Source organism: Syngnathus leptorhynchus, chromosome 9 (assembly GCF_054491065.1).
Source record: "Syngnathus leptorhynchus isolate UIUO chromosome 9, UIUO_Slep, whole genome shotgun sequence".
NCBI lineage: Eukaryota > Metazoa > Chordata > Actinopteri > Syngnathiformes > Syngnathidae > Syngnathus > Syngnathus leptorhynchus.
Genome location: NC_141203.1, coordinates 2,492,911 through 2,509,134, shown reverse-complemented (window position 1 = coordinate 2,509,134; position 16,224 = coordinate 2,492,911). Strand labels below are relative to the sequence as shown.

Sequence of the window (16,224 nt, the reverse complement as noted above, 5' to 3'; positions counted from 1 at the left end):
AGCTTTGGAAAGACGGACTTCAGGTCAGCATGATTAAAATCCCCAGCGAAGATGGTGAAACCGTCAGGGTGCGCTGTCTGCTGATCACTGACAGCCTGGTACAGTTCACTAAGGGTCGTGATCCTGTCGCTTCCAACATTGGAAGGCGGGATGTAGACCGCGACTTATAGTCCAAAAATTACGGTACATGTTAACCTTATTGTCATTGAATGGAAAACTGGTTCACATTCAAAGAGTCACTCTGAATAGACGTGCAAATGTCAAAATATTCACATTCGGTGAAAATGTGATGTTTGATTTGCGTAGACTGTAAGTTCAGGATGTTTCAGTATTTGTAGGTGACAAGGTATCAACACAGTGTACCAGTGACGTGCCATCATGAAAAGGGGGGGGGGGAATTCTATTGTTCTTATTATAGTCATTTTCCTTTTAATTTCAGTAGTTTTGTATCATTTTGAACCAAAATCGCAGAATTTTTATAGTTATTTTAAAACCAAAGACAATTCGCTCCAAGGAGCCAACTTCCTGACTTGCCTCCTCTGAGGATTGCGTAATCACATGGCTGCCTATGCTGACAGGCTATGCTGTTAGACTGAACTGCTGTCTGTCTCTATGTCGCTGTTTAAGTGTTCAAACACTGTGGCTATATTAACTAATTTCCGTAGTTAAGCTGATGTATACAATATCTAGTGTTTTTTGTCATCTGTCTGTAACGTCGTGTTTCTTTAGATCAGGGGTGTCAAACTCGGTTTTTTTTGCGGGTCGCATTATAGTCATAGCTTCTTTCGGATGGCCATTATGACTGTCAACCCAAATAAATTTATGAGCACCTCATTATATACAGTAAAAGCTGTAAAACAAACTGACAAATAACTCATTTTCAAATCAGACGAGTAAAACCTGGTCAAATATAAAAAAAAAAAAGATATTATTAAAAGTGAAGACAATTTGCAATTCTAGTAATGACACATGAATTTGATGCACAATTTGTCTTTGCGGGCCACAAAAAATGATGTGGCGGGCCGTATCTGGCCCCCGGGCCTTGCGTTTGACATCTGTGATTTAAAATAAGAATAATTTAATTTAGCCTTTTTGCAAGTTTGATTTTTGTTCTTTTAATAGAGCTGTTTGAAAACAATAAATACACACAAATAAAATAAAGACACCATTCACCTCTGAGCAAAAGACAGCATTTAGGTCTACCATTGTCCATGTTTTCCTTGGAATGTTCTTTGAGATCAGTTGTTGTCACTTCTAAATTGTGCCAGAAATTCTTACATGTGAAACAACAAAGATAAATCTGCATGTAACAGTCATTCAACATCTCCCAATGAATTTCTAGCCTCACCCAAGCAAATCTCATTTGCCTCAAAGTAGGGAGACAAGACAATAATTCCAGCAACAGTCATGTTTTTAGGATGGAAGCTAAAGTCTGAAGACTTGGTTGCTAAAGACAACCACATGTTGATTGTATACCCAAGTGTAACTATAGCTCTCTCATCTCTAGTCTCAAGCATCCATCCAAGAGGCGTCTGTGGCCTGGCACGTCATCAGTAAAAATTAGAATATAGTCTCTCCCAACATATAGATACACTACAGAGAAACCCCATCTGTAGAGCTCCTAAGGCTGCATTCTGGCTGTTTCAATGAAAGGCCTCAGTATAAATCATAACTCATCCATATGGTTGCATTTTGTTGTCAACCACTTATGGAAAGGCCCCAGTCTCTTCTACTGCATCAGATTAAGCCCGTGGAATATGTTGGAGGCAGCACGCAATAATGTGTTTGTGTGTGACTAATATGTACACATCACACATGAACAGATTTCATTCCAGAATATTCCCACATCAGACATCGACAAGGGCTCGGCGATATGACGGAAAAGTACATCACAATATAAGTATTTCATATTGGCCGATAGATATTGATTTTTTAATTAATGATTGACAAATAAGGCTAACCTTTGTTCATTTGATTATTGATTTATTTCATTTTAACATATAATACAACTATGAAAAAGTCAAATAAATTGGTCAATACAAAGAAAAAACAAATTTCTTGCCAACAACAAATATCACAAAAATATCTAGCACTATATTCAACATCCATATTGCATATCGCATGCTTTTCCTATATCACACAACCCTAGTTTGTACGTAAAATATGAACTGTGAGGACAATGCAAAGTCTGGCCGGTGTGTAATGAATTTTCTATGCTGTCAGTGCAAGACTAACATTAGCAGAGTAGAGCCACAGTGACTAACAATGAACCTACCAAAATTATGCAACCTTGTGGGAGAAAATGGCTAACAAGTTAAATTAATTAGTAGATGGTAAACAATTTTTTTCACATCCAACAGATTATGAAAAAAAAGGGCGGTTAGAACCAGTGCGCTAACCAGAATTCAACTCATGTTATAAAATCAACAACATATTTATGTTCCATGACATCAAGCTTTCTTCTTTGCTTTTATTGAGCAAATGCTTCTTTTGAACTTGCGGGAACAAAAAAAAACTGAGAAATCAAATCTGAACAATACATATAAATGTTATTGATGAGATTTACCACCTATTTTGAAAGAGGACAAGGACCTATGAAAACTTTCCATTGTCAATTGTCCGAAGAGTTAATCTTGTGTTGAGATAATGAAATGTGTCTTACCATCCCCCTTTCACGAACTACCTGACCTCCCATGACCTGGGCAGGATTTCCCCAAAAGACTTTTAGAGCTGCAGTCATCATTGTTCCTTTGTAAGTCAATAGACAATGATGATGTTGCTGATGATGTTGCTGATGAAATTGCGTTAATTCAACCCGCAAGTACAGAGAGTTTGCAAAAGGTTTGATCAGTACCTGCGGTTCAGACCCTTTTAGTTAATTGTGATGACAAAATACTTTATATGCTGTATAAAAAAAAAAAAAAAAAATCGTTATCGTCATGACATTTTTCCTCATTACCTTTATGTGGTGGTTTTGAATTAAGTACACAAATTAACTTGTCAGATGCACACAACCCTTCAGTTAGAAACAAAGTATTCTAAGGACCTTTTTTCACCCATTATTGCTATTTTCCTGGCAGTGGTACAATGCTGTTGGATCTCAGTTTCTCTCCCGGGGCTGGAGTGCTCTCATCGCTGCTCTAGGGTAATGAGGTGGAAGTAGGAGAGGGTTAAATGTGTTCAACCTCACTCCCTCTACCTCAAGTCTCCCCATCCAGGATATGATGGGTGTCTAATTAACTTCACACTTGAGGAAGAATGAGAAGCACTTCTTGAGGAGAGTGAAACAACAGGCGCTAAAACAAGCAAGGGTTGTCCATTGCTGTCCACATGCCAAAAGCAAAGGGGACAGAATTCAGTGAAGTGCTCTACAGATGAATGTAAGCAACGATCTCCTGCTCACTCTTCCACTTTCCTCCCTAGCTTAACTCCAGAGTTAAGAGTCGACTGTGATGGATTCTTCTTGTCACTCTCCTAGTGGTTATCCCAGGCTCGTTGGTTTGCTCCTGTACGTGGTGCTCCTTCTTGTCTATACTGTATTTTAAAGTCATAAAATGTTTACCAACTTTGTGGCTTTAGTTTTTCTCAATGAATGATGATCAAAGATTCTCAATGGGTGTTTTATATCAGTAATCATGGTTTGTAAGAATGAAATTGTCGCTCACAAATGCCCAAATGTTAGATTTTCACACAAAGACGCTTCCTAATTAACTTGTGCTCTGAATATTGAATTCAGCCAGTTGCATTATCCTTGAAGGCAATAACTAATGTTTAAACTTTCATTCATTCATTCATTGATTCATTTTCTGAACCGCTTAGTCCCCACGGAGGTCACGGGTGTGCTGGAGCCTATCCCAGCCGTCATCGGGCAGTAGGCGGGGGACACCCTGAACTGGTTGCCAACCAATCGCAGGGCACACAGAGACGAACAACCATTAACACTCGCACTCACACCTAGGGACAATTTGGAGTGCTCAATCGGCCTATCAAGCATGTTTTTGGGATGTGGGAGGAAACCGGAGTGCCCGGAGAAAACCCACGCGGACACGGGGAGAACATGCAAACTCCACACACCGCCGAAGGTGGAATCGAACCCGCACCCTCCTAACTGTGAGGCGGATGTGCTACCCACTGCGCCACTGAGCCGCCTTTGTTTAAACTTTTGTAATTTAAAAAAATAAAGGAAACTAGAGAAACGATTCTATACCAAATGTTTCCACCCTACAACTACTAACAAAAACGAACAGCAGACCTCTATGAAACTGAAGTTGGAGAGAAAAAGGTGCAAATGACCTGCATTTCTATGCGTAAAATGTCTCTGAAAATAATTTTACAACAAACCACAGAGGACTCAACAACTCCACATGAGCTGTATTTTTTTGCAATGGTCACTGAATGGCTTCATTGGTAGTGCACCATGACTTAACTCAATAAGGTAAGTAGAAGATAGGCATGGGTTGGGTTTGAGCGCCTTCTCCTTCCTTCTCCTTTTGAGGTCACTCAGCAGGAGTGGGTGGTTGTAGTAAAAGAGGGTGCTCCTCCCCCAACTAGAGTCACATAGTGTTCACCCGCTCCTCTAACCCTCCTCTCTGTCCCTGTACGCTAGACTTCATCGGTATTTGCTTTAAAAAAAAAAAAAAGGTTCCGCCTCCTCTCACTTGTCTTCAACGGGCACATAGGCTCATAACAAGCCAAGCCTCCATACCTTTTTCCCCCAAAATAGACAAAAAATGGAGTTGATCAATACAGCGTGATATGTGTAAAACACTGATGTGTGAAAGTAGGGGCTACGGAAGCAAACAGTACATACACATCCAATCCACACACACACACATGCACGCGCACGCACACACACACAGACAAAAAGGCTGGCCTGCAAAGATGAAAGTGACATGACCACTATAGGTCTCTGAACGCTGCAGAGCAGAGCCCCCAAACTGAGACTGAATGAGCTGAATAGGCTCAGCCATTCTTTACTCCTTTCACTACCGGTAGGCTTTAACTGCTGGAACTCTTCATTCCTCACAATAGGCAAATACACTAAAACTCTTTTTTTCACTCATGCAAATCACCTCGGCCTTGACTAGGGATGTCATCATGTGAAGTGGAAAACACACATTCTCTTGATTTAAAAAAGTGGATCGCATATAAGTTATGTAATGTTAGGTTATGTTTTTTTTTTATTTCATTTTCATTGACTGTTTAATTATTATTACTTGTATTAGCTGGAATTTTTTTTTATTTCATTTTCATTGACTGTTTATTTAATTATTATTACTTGTATTAGCTGGAAATGTTGTGTCAAAGCTGTTTTTCTTGAGGGGAATGTCCATGGTACCGCTGAGTGTGGAAAACAGTAAAAAATACTTTTTTTTCAGAAACTATTACTAAACTTTATGAGAAATGTCTTGAGAACACAAGGAAAGTATTTTCAGAACTAAGTAGCCAATCATGTTCAGATGGTTTCTTTATATGTGAGCAGTCTGATTGAAACCCTCGCTCCATATGTTAAATGCCTTAAAATACATTTCAAATGTTAAATAACTTGACATTTACATTTAGAAAAAAACAGAAACCCATAAGCCCAAAGATGAGTTTGAAGATCATTAAGCAGTGTCTAAGAGATAAAAGTAAAGCCAACAGCAAAGATAAGGTGCTAAAGGGGCCCACAAAGACGTCAAGTGTTTGTTGACTGCTCAGGCTGAAGAGCAAACAGTAAACTTTGAATCTTTCAACAATAAGTAAGTACATATCCTACAGCACTGTGATGCAGTATGTGTTGTTGCTGCTACTGCATTCCCCACACACTGATGTTTATTTATTTTTGGTTTAGCAGCGTTGAGATTAGGGACTGTGATAGTGTTATTACTCTTATTCTTTTACATACCAACTTAGTAAAAAAAACTTTGGATGACACTTCTTCTTTTAGGAGGCTTTAATATTATAACTTATAGATGATAAAAACTTGCAGTAAAGTTTCACGTTTTAGTGGAAACAAGTGTAAAGGTTTTCATTTTTGTAATTTAAATTACACTACATGCGGGCATTGGCGCCGACATTTCTGATCACATCTCTTCCTATATGGATCAAGTTGCAAGCGAAATGTTGATGGGATTCCGGTGTCAGATAAGTTGAAAGTGCAAAAAAAGATGTGAAACTGCATTCCCCATCTGCCGTTGGGAAAAAAAGAACGAGTATTATGGTGTATACAGTGTATGAGGATGGCACTAAGCAGCAGAACACTTTCTAACTATTTGAAATGTGAATAGATGCACAAAAGACGTAATCGTGACAAAAGAAAGCAACGTGAAAGTGACTTGTTCAAGATATGCTGCTGTCAGCATCACTACAAACGTTTCCTTACCTCCACCGTTGTTATCTTTTCACTTCGAAGCTTTTGCTCTCCCTCTTCTTTTTGTCCGATGTCAACTTTTTACTGTCCGATTGCTCCGGGAAACCAGTCCCACAGCTGAAAGAATAAACACGGCGCTAACTGGCGTCTTCGAGTGTGACGCCAAACTCCATGTACAAAGTTTCGGAGAAGTTTTTAACCACAGCAAAAAATGTGCAGCCTTCCTCAAAGCGGAACAGAAGAAGTCGCGTTCAACTTTTTCTTCCAAGCCATCCCCTCACCAAAAAGATGCACTCGCTCTTTGCTCCTTTCAGCCAACAGTCGCGAGAGTTTTGGTCAAAGTTAGCTGGAGCAAAATTAACTTAGATGGGGTTTTGCGGACAGTTGCTGCGAGGACATGCGGTGGTGTTGAGATCATCAGGGCTGCTGATCTGTTTTCAATCCGACCCCCTTCGCTCCCTACGCTTCGGCTACCTCCTCCTTCTCCTCTTCCTCCGACTCCTCTTCTCCTCTCCCTCCCTATGCTCCCTGGTGAGTTGGGACATTTGCTGCACCAGATGGGCCGGGCTAACTCAACCAAGCAGTTGTAGACTTGACAAGGAACGAGTTAGATAAAGTTACATATTGTTCAATTTCTTAAAAGCACCTCGCTCGGTTACATCAAAAATGGTATATATATTATATGCACGTTGTAAAAGAATTCCAATCCAATTATCACTGACATTGAAATGGTTACTGAAAATACAGTATATATATATATATATATATATATATATATATATAAACAAATAATTTATTAGTTATTTATTTGTTTATTTAGTTGAAATCAAAACGAATCAGACAAACAGGAAGTCTTTTGCCTTTTTTTATATAAAAGGCATGCCTTTTGCCTTATATATATATATATATATATATACATACACACACACACACACACACACACACACACACACACACACACACACACACACACACACACACACACACACACACACACACAACTATACTAATATATATTATATATACACACATCCCTCGTTTATCACCGATAATTGGTTCCAGGACCACCCGCGATAGGTGAAAATCCGTATTGGCCCAAATATAAGACGATGTTTTTTCCATTGAAATAAGACTGAAAAAGTGGGGGTCGTCTTACATTTGGGGTCTAGACATTATACCCATTTTCAGTTGTGCGCAGCGGTAAGTTAAAGGTTTCTGGAGTGTGTTGCTGTGATCGTGTGCGTCTTTGACAAAAAGTGAGTGTATATATATTTCATTGTTACTACTGTCCACTGTTGTGCCGTTCGTCCGATCGCGGTTTGCTTCGTGTTTGTGCAGTTTGATTGACAGCTCCGGCGCGCTCATAATCAACCAGTTGCTGTGTTGTGCCGTTCGTCCGATCGCGGTTTGCTTCGTGTTTGTGCAGTTTGATTGACAGCTCCGGCGCGCTCATAATCAACCAGTTGCTGTGATCGTGTGCGTCTTTGACACTAAGTGAGTATACATTTCATTGTTACTACAGTCCACTTTTGTGCCATTTGTCCAATCACGGTTTGCTTCGTGTGCGCGCCGTTTGATTGACAGCTCCGGCGCGCTCCTTTAAGTTTGCCTGGCATCGTACAAGTAGCCGTTACGCAGCGGCACGGCGACTAATGGTCGCCAGCAAATGTATTTTGTTGTCTCGATCGATGACTTATGTTTGGTGTGTTGCCGAGAGTATTTCATTTCTGGTTATTTATTGTTATTTTTTGTCAATAGTTCAGTAAAGTAATCAAAACTGAACCACGTCTTCCCTCCTGTGTTCTGACCGACACCCAGGAACGAAAAGAGCATAACCATCCGAGCCAACCCCTATACAGTCCTCAGGCTCCCCAACAATAGCGCTAGTAGTTTGCATCATTTTATTGGAATGTTTTTCCTTATTCAGATTTGTTTCAAGACTACAGTTACAGTTAGACTAAACTTTGATGGTTAATGCAGTTATTGCAATTTAGTTTTATCACAGTAGTTTATTTACATTTCAAAAACCAGAAGCCATTCATTTAGAAATGTGATTGCACTTTAGTTTACATATTTAAATGTTCAGATATTAAGATGTGATAGACAGTTTATGCATGATTTGAAAGATGTACTGTCATTATTTTCTGTTTAAAAATGTTTCAAACTTGAGTGAATAAGTCTTTTTTCAAACTCGAGTCTTGAAATAGAGGGGGTCGTCTTATAGTCGGGGTATATTGTTACAATATCCGTAAAATACATTTATGAACCTTTATTGTATTTTATTGTATTCTTAAACATTGTATATTGTACTTTTAAATGTTTTTGTATTCTCAAACACTTTAGTAAACATTTTAAAGTCAAACAGATTTTCATAAACATTCTTTATTTCAATAAATAGGGAAACAAAAAAAAATACGAGTAAAATATATACAACCTCCACACAAGACTTTTATGAACCTTTATTGTTTTATACACTTTATTTTTATTTTTAATCATTTTTGTATTTTTAAACTTGCTTTTAAACTGACTTGCAGAAAATGTGTTATTTGTTTAAATAAATAAGAAAATAAATAGGTGGCCCGGTGGCGCACTGTTTAGCACGTCCGCCTCACCATTAGGAGGGTGCTAGTTCAATTCCACCTCCGACCTTCCCTGTGAGGAGTTCGCGTGCTCTCCCTGAGCCTGCGTGAGTTTCCTCCACATCCCAACAACATGCTGGGTAGGCCGATTAAGCACACCGAATTGCCCCTGGGTGTGAGTGCGAGTGCGGATGGTTGTTCATCTCTATGTGCCCTGCGATTGGCTGGCAACCGGTTCAGGGTGTCCCCCGCTTACTGCCCGATGACCGCTGGGATAGGCTCCAGCACGCCCGCGACCCTCGTGGGGACAAAGCGGTTCAGAAAATGGATGGATGGATGGAAGAAAATAAATATGAGTAAATATATTGGTACAATATACACAGAAGACTTATGAACCTTTTTTTGAAGTCTAAACCTGTCTGGCTCCTCTCTGCTCTTGCGCGCTGGCCGACTGACGCGCCCCTGCGGCCCAGCACAAGCGCATCCACGCAAGACTTTTATCATTTTATTTTTAGATACTCTATTGTACTTTTAAATACGTTATATTGTATTTTAAGCACTTTTAAAAACCGTTTAAAGTGTCACGGGTCCTCTTTGTTCTTGCATGCTGGCTGACTGACACGAGGAGTGGAGATGTGAGTGTGTGTAATGAAGTGCAAGTCTGAGGTGCTGCTGATATGTTGACGCAGATGGAGTGAATAAAGTGCGGGAGGCTGAGATAAATTGTTGCTAGAACTGCTAAGCCAATCCACTGCAAGGACACAGATCAACATGTTCCCAATGGCCATAAGTGTCATATGGGCAGACAAAGCCCTCAGCTCCAAGTGACACCGCAAAAAGCCACGACCATCTCTCCGATGGGATGCCCTTGCCTGTCTTGTTGCCTGGGTTGTGTGCTTCATTGCATGTGATGCTGTGAATGTGTGTGTGGCAGACTAAAGAAAATAATAAAAATCTGCGATCCACCGAATCTATCCGGAATATTTGTTGAAAAATAAATCCGCGATAGAGCGAGGCCATGAGAGGTGATGCGCAAAGTAGCGAGGGATTATATATATATATATATTAGCGTGGTGGAGGGGTTTGCGTGCCCCTATGATCCTAGGAGCCATGTTGTCTGGGGCTTCATGCCCCAGGTAGGGTCACCCATAGCAGAAGGGTCCTAGGTGAGGGGCCAGACAAAGCACTGCTCAGAAGACCCCTATGACGAGTACAATATATGGACCTAGTTTTCCCTCGCCCGGACGCGGGTCACCGGGGCCCTTCTCTGGAGCCAGGCCTGAAGGTGGGGCTCGAAGGCGAGCGCCTGGTGGCCGGGCCTTCGCCCATGGGGTCCGGTCGGCCATAGCCCGAAAAGAAAACGTGGGTCCCCCTTCCCATGGGCTCAAACGCGGGGACCTTGGCGGTCCGATCCCCGGCTGCAGAGGCTGGCTCTGGGGACATGGAATGTCACCTCTGGCTGGAAAGGAGCCCAATATGGTGTGTGAGGCAGAAAGGTTCCGACTAGACATAGTTGGACTTGCCTCCACACATAGTTTGGGCTCTGGTACAAGCCCTCTCGAGAGGGGCTGGACTCTCTTCCACTCTGGAGTTGCCCACGGTGAGAGGCGTCGAGCAGGTGTTGGCATACTTATTGCCCCCCGGCTGGGCGCCTGCACATTGGCGTTCACCCCGGTGAGCGAGAGGGTAGCCTCCCTCCACCTTCGGGTGGGGGGACGGGTCCTGACTGTTGTTTGTGTCTATGCACCGAACGGCAGCTCAGAGTACCCACCCTTCTTAGAGTCCCTGGAGGAAGTGCTGGAGAGCGCTCCTTCTGGGGACTCCATCGTTCTACTGGGTGACTTCAATGCTCACGTGGGCAATGACAGTGAGACCTGGAAGGGCGTGATTGGGAGGAACGGCCCCCCCGATCTGAACCCGAGCGGTGTTCTATGATTGGACTTCTGTGCTCGACACAGATTTTCTATAATGAACACCATGTTCAAGCATAAGGGTGTCCATGTTTGCACTTGGCACCAGGACACCCTAGGCCGCAGTTTGTTGATTGACTTTGTAGTCGTGTCATTGGATTTGCGGCCGCATGTTTTGGACACTCGGGTGAAGAGAGGGGCGGAGCTGTCAACTGATCACCACCTAGTGGTGGGTTGGCTCCGATGGTGGGGGAAGATGCCGGTCCGACCTGGCAGACCCAAACGCTCTGTGAGGGTCTGCTGGAAACGTCTGGCACAATCCCCTGTCAGAAAGAGCTTCAACTCCCACCTCCGGCAGAGCTTTTCCCACGTCCCAGGGGAGGCGGGAGACATTGAGTATGAGTGGACCATGTTCCGCGCCTCCATTGTTGAGGCAGCCGACCGGAGCTGTGGCCGTAAGGTTGTTGGTGCCTGTCGTGGCGGCAATCCCCCGAACCCGCTGGTGGACACCGGCGGTAAGGGATGGCGTCAAGCTGAAGAAGGAATTCTATAGGGCCGCTTTGCCCTGTGGGACTCCGGAGGCAGCTGACAGGTACCGGATGGCCAAGCGGAACGCGGCTTCGGCGGTTGCTGAGGCAAAAACCCGGGCGTGGGAGGAGTTTGGCGAGGCCATAGAGAATGACTTCTGGACGGCTTCGAGGAAATTCTGGTCCACCATCTGGCGTCTCAGGAGGGGGAAGCAGTGCACGGTCAACACTGTTTACAGTGGAGATGGTGTGCTGCTGACCTCGACTCGGGATGTCGTGAATCGGTGGGGGGAGGATACTTTGAAGACCTCATCAATTCTACCAACACGCCTTCCATTGTGGAAGCAGGGCCTGAAGACTCTAAGACGGACTCTCCAATCTCGGAGGTCGAAGACACTGAGATACTTAAAAAACTCCTCGGTGGCAAGGCCCCGGGGGTGGATGAGATCCGCCCGGAGTTCTTAAAGGTTCTGGATGTTGTGGGGCTGTCATGGCTGACACGCCTCTACAGCATTGCGTGGGCATCGGGGACGGTGCCTCTGGATTGGCAGACTGGGGTGGTGGTTCCCCTCTTTAAGAAGGGGGACCGGAGGGTGTGTTCCAATTACAGGGGAATCACACTCCTCAGCCTCCCTGGTAAGGTCTATTCAGGGGTGCTTGAGAGGAGGGTCCGTCGGGAGGTCGAACCTCGGATTCAGGAAGAGCAGTGTGGCTTTCGTCCTGGCCGTAGGACAGTGGACCAGCTCTACACCTTCGGCAGGGTCCTCGAGGGGGCATGGGAGTTCGCTCAACCAGTCCACATTTGTTTTGTGGACTTGGAGAAGGCGTTCGGCCATGTCCCTCGTAAAGGTCTGTGGAGGGTGCTTCGGGAGTACGGGGTGCCAACCCAACTGATAAGAGCGGTTCGGTCCCTGTATTACCGATGCCAGAGTTTGGTCCGCATTTCCGGCAGTAAGTTGGATTCGTTCTCAGTGAGGGTTGGACTCTGCCAAGGCTGCCCTTTGTCACCAATTCTGTTCATAACTTTTATGGACAGAATTTCTAGGCGCAGCCGAGGTGTTGGTGTCCGGTTTGGGGACCTCAGCATCGCGTCACTGCTTTTTGCAGATGACATGGTGCTGTTGGCTTCTTCAGGTCATGATCTCCAGCTCTCACTGGAGCGGTTCGCAGCCGAGTGTGAAGTGGTCGGGATGAGGGTCAGCACCTCCAAATCCGAGTCCATGGTCCTCGGTCGGAAAAGGGTGGAATGCCTTCTTCGGATCGGGGATGAGATCCTGCCCCAAGTGGAGGAGTTCAAGTATCTTGGGGTCTTGTTCACAAGTGAGGGCAGGATGGACCGCGAGATCGACAGGCGGATCGGTGCAGCGTCAGCAGTAATGCGGACTCTGTACCGCTCCGTCGTGATGAAGAGAGAGCTGAGCCAAATGGCAAAGCCCTCAATTTACCGGTCGATCTACGCTCCTACCCTCACCTATGGTCACGAGCTATGGGTCGTGACCAAAAGAACGAGATCCAGGATACAAGCAGCCGAAATGAGTTTCCTCCGCAGGGTGTCCGGGCTCTCCCTTAGAGATAGGGTGAGAAGCTCGGTCATCCGGGAGAGACTCGGAGTAGAGCCGCTGCTCCTCCTCGTTGAGAGGAGGCAGATGAGGTGGCTCGGGCATCTCATCGGGATGCCTCCTGCACGCCTCCCTGGGGAGGTGTTCCGGGCATGTCCAACCGGTAGGAGACCCCGGGGACGACCCAGGACGCGCTGGAGAGAATATGTCTCTCGGCTGGCCTGGGAACGTCTTGGGATCCCCCGGGATGAGCTGGATGAAGTGGCTGGGGAGAGGGAGGTCTGGGAGTCCCTCCTAAAGCTGCTGCCCCCGCGACCCGACCCCGGATAAGCGGAAGAAGATGGATCGATGGATGGATGTGTGTATGTATATATATATATATATATATATATATATATATATATATATATATATATATATATATATATATATATACACACACACACACACACACACACACACACACACACACACACACACACACACACACACACACACACACACACACACACACACACATATATACATTTATATCTCTACTGTATTTTCAGTATACAAATTTTTAAAAAGGAAGTTGTCTTATTGTGTCCACTAACTCATTTAATTTCAGAGAATGTCCACTTAACCTTGACAATTATCTCGTGTCGTGAATCATCAGCCCTCGGGATGTAAAGAGGTACTTTTCCCGTACTCAGGTTTTCTCTTAGGTCCTGAAAATCAGCTTTTTAGGTTATTTGTTGAGTCAGTTATTTCTGCCCTCCGATTAACTGGTGGTTAAAGTCAGTAGGCCTCTGCTCATCCGCAAGTGGACACTTTTATGAATACAAGTGGATGGGTGTTTTATTATTATGCTCTGCTCAGACCCATAAATGAGGAAACATACATCCATTCATTAGGGTTACAGGTGAGCCGGAGCCTTTCCCACCTGACTTCAGCGGAGAGGCGGTCGGGGTACACCTGCAGGGCACATAATAGATAGGTATTCACATTCACGTGTGGCAATGATAATTTAGACTCAACATAGACTGTAGGAAGCAGCCAGAGTGCCTCCACTAAATAAACAAATAATGAAAAATTATTCTACACCGACCATCTCTTTAAATAATATTGTATAAATGAAGAAAAACCCCACTTTTTCAATTTTACTTTTTAAAGACCTGTCAAAGAACCACAAGAAACAGTGGTTGACTGGTTAGCACATTAGCCTCGCAGTGGTTCAAATCCAGCTCTTGCCTTCCTGTGAGGAATTTACATCTCTTCATATCTGTGTGGGCTTTCTACAGTGGCTTCCTCCCATATTAAAAAAACATGCATGGTAGGTTGATTGGAAACTCTAAATCATCCCCACGGATTAATAGTTTTTCTGCCAGGGAAAGGTATGACATAAGGCACAATAATTTGAGCTGATTGAGTGATACTGCCTCTACCAAACTTTTGTTTTGACAACAAATGATAACATCATCACTGGAATGCGCCTTGTTTTGACCTGCTGATGTCTTTAGAGTAGTAGCATCATGGTGTTTTGTGATGGTTGTCATTTTTGTACATATCCAGAAAAAGAACATCCTGAGAACAGCGAGAACAGAATTAATTGCAGCGTCCATGCAGTTGCCTGGTCATTTGGTCATTTCAGAGCTGTGCATTCCGTTGTTGTGTAAACTATACTGTATATTAGGGGTGCCCAAGAGAGCACCTATCCATCCTGTTTTAGATGCATCCCTACTGCAACACACCTGATATAAATCATCGGGCTTTTGCAAAGCTTGCTGATGAGCTGATCATTTTATACAGGTGTCCTGTAGTAGGGCTGCACCTAAAACAGGCTGGATAGGGGCTCTCGAGAACTGGACTTGGGCTCCCCTGCTGGATATAATATTAGACATTCATACATTTATTTGGGTTGATAGTCATAATGGCCCTCCAATGGAAACTAGGAGTATGATGCGGCCCACAACAAAAATGAGTTTAACATCCCCAATCTAGAGCCTTTAGAAACTCCGGGCAGATCTCATCCACCTCTGGGGCCTTGCCACCGAGGAGGTTTTTAACCACCTCAGTGAGATGGGAGAGTCCACCTCAGAGTCCCAAGGCTCTGCTTCCACAATAGAACACATATCGATGGAATTGAAGGGCTTCAAAGTATTCTCCCCACCGATTCACAGCGTCCCGAGGTCTCCACTATACTTAACGGTGCACTGCATCCCCTCCTGAGACTTCAGATGGTGGATCAGAATTTCCTCAATGCCACTCGGAAGTCGTTTTCCATGGCCTTGCCGAATTCTTCCCATGCCCGTGTTTTTGCTTCAGCAACCGCCAAAATCGTCTAGCCATCACCTGACCTGTCAGTTCGAACGTCGTTCGCTGATGTTGCCATGAGTGACGACTGGGGATTATAGTATATATGTGTGTGTGTGTGTGTGTGTGTGTGTGTGTGTGTGTGTGTGTGTGTGTGTGTGTGTGTGTGTGTGTGTGTGTGTGTGTGTGTGTGTGTACGTCTCTCATCCTTGAGGGCAACCTGGTGGCCACATCTAACTTATTGTACTTATAGGTACCAATTATGCACTTATATATACTGTACATACTTAATAATAATAATAATAATAATAATAATACATTATATTTATACTGTACTTTACATTTTAAGAAAGTCTCAAAGTGCTACAGAAACAACTGGTAGGGCATTCCACAATATGGGAGAGACAGAGCAGAAAACCCGGTATCCCATGGAACGGAGGTTAGTTTTGGAGGTTTTGAGGAGGTCAGTATTTGATGAGCGGAGACTCCGTGTGGAAGACTGGCGCGTGACCAGTTCCTTAAAGTAAGGGGGTGCATTGCCATGGATCCATTGATGGGTTAGCAGGGAGATTTTATATTCAATCCGAAAGAAAATGGGAAGCCAGTGTAGTGATTGGAGGATAGGTGTGATATGGTCGTATTTGTGCTCTCTCATCAGGATCCTGGCAGCGCTGTTTTGGATGTATTGTACTTATGTCATACTTGTCATACTTATGCACACATGGACAGAATTGTTGGTACACCTTTATTATTACGTATTACGTATTATTATTGGTATTATTTTTGTGATGACTTTGGATTTCCTTTCATTAACAGAGGGATACCAATAATTTGGAATGGGTGTCTGTGTATGTTGTGATTATGCAAGAGCAAAATATCAAGAGGCACAAAATTGTGTTTCGTGTGTCAATTTTCAAACATCTCTGTTGTTGTTATTGTAGGTACTATTCACCCTATTTACACAAGGCCTTGTCACTCCGTGTAAACAGCACACAGACGAAA

General features: G+C 43.8%; 1 protein-coding gene across 1 annotated transcript in view; it reads right to left on the bottom strand.

Annotated features, from left to right (window-relative positions):
• gli2a (GLI family zinc finger 2a) overlaps positions 1-6,853 on the bottom strand; it is a 91,859-nt gene extending 85,006 nt beyond the window's left edge. Inside the window, exon 1 of the mRNA XM_085919877.1 lies at positions 6,365-6,853. The gene's annotated coding sequence lies outside the window, so the exon portion shown is untranslated. The remainder of the gene's footprint in view (positions 1-6,364) is intronic.
• Between the last annotated feature and the right edge of the window lie 9,371 nt (positions 6,854-16,224).